At 44.3% G+C, this 916-nt stretch overlaps 1 non-coding gene across 1 annotated transcript; it reads right to left on the reverse strand.

Annotated features, from left to right (window-relative positions):
- Nucleotides 1–429: 429 nt before the first annotated feature.
- LOC148544191 (small nucleolar RNA R71) lies at nucleotides 430–536 on the reverse strand. The gene has a single exon (XR_015901093.1). It is a non-coding gene; the product is annotated as a small nucleolar RNA R71 (small nucleolar RNA).
- Between the last annotated feature and the right edge of the window lie 380 nt (nucleotides 537–916).

Here is a 916-nt window from a genome sequence, read left to right on the forward strand (position 1 = left end):
CATGAAGAAGAGGCTTACAACCATGGCAGAGAAGGTCCAGCAAATCATGCTGGGCAAGAGAGAAGAGTTCTGGGGTCTTACATCAATCCAAACCCAGGAAACTGTGGAAGTAGCATTCAAAAGCCAACCATACATGCCAATAACTTCGAACTAAAGCCACAGCTCATCACCCTTGTTCAGAACAACTGTTTATTTGGAGGAAGTGTCTAAGAAGACCCCAATCAACATCTAACCACATTTCTGAGGATATGTGATACTGTGAAGTCTAATGGTGTTTATCCCGACACCTATAGACTGCTTTTGTTTCCCTTCTCACTCAAGGACAAAGCATCCAAATGGCTGGAATCCTTCCCGAAGGAGAGTTTAACAACCTGGGAAGATGTGGTGAACAAATTCTTGGCGAGATTCTATCCTCCTCAACGGATCAACAGCTTGAGAGCCGAGGTACAGACCTTCAGGCAACAAGATGGTGAGACTCTATATCAAGCATGGGAGAGGTTTAAGGACTTGACAAGAAGGTGCCCACTAGATATGTTCAACGAATGGGTGTAGTTATACATCTTCTATGAGGGTCTTTCTTACGAATCAAAGAAGGCAGTAGACCACTCATCTGGGGGATCTCTGAACAAGAAGAAGACCATTGAAGAAGCCATAGATATCATTGAGACTGTAGCCGAGAATGACTACTTCTATGCTTCTGAAAGAGGCAATACTAGAGGAGTAATGGAGCTAAATAATATGGATGCACTGCTGGCCCAGAACAAGCTGATTACCAAGAAGATGGAGAGGAACCAAGTAGCAGCAATCACCACCTCATCAGCAACTTAAGAAGGAGTAAATGCAGAGGCAGAGGGTGATCAGGAACAAGCCAACTACATTGGAAACTCACCTAGGCAGACCCATGATCCATATTCCA

Source organism: Arachis ipaensis, chromosome B9, assembly GCF_059453495.1.
Source record: "Arachis ipaensis isolate K30076 ecotype BB chromosome B9, ASM5945349v1, whole genome shotgun sequence".
In the NCBI taxonomy this organism is placed as follows: Eukaryota; Viridiplantae; Streptophyta; class Magnoliopsida; order Fabales; family Fabaceae; genus Arachis; species Arachis ipaensis.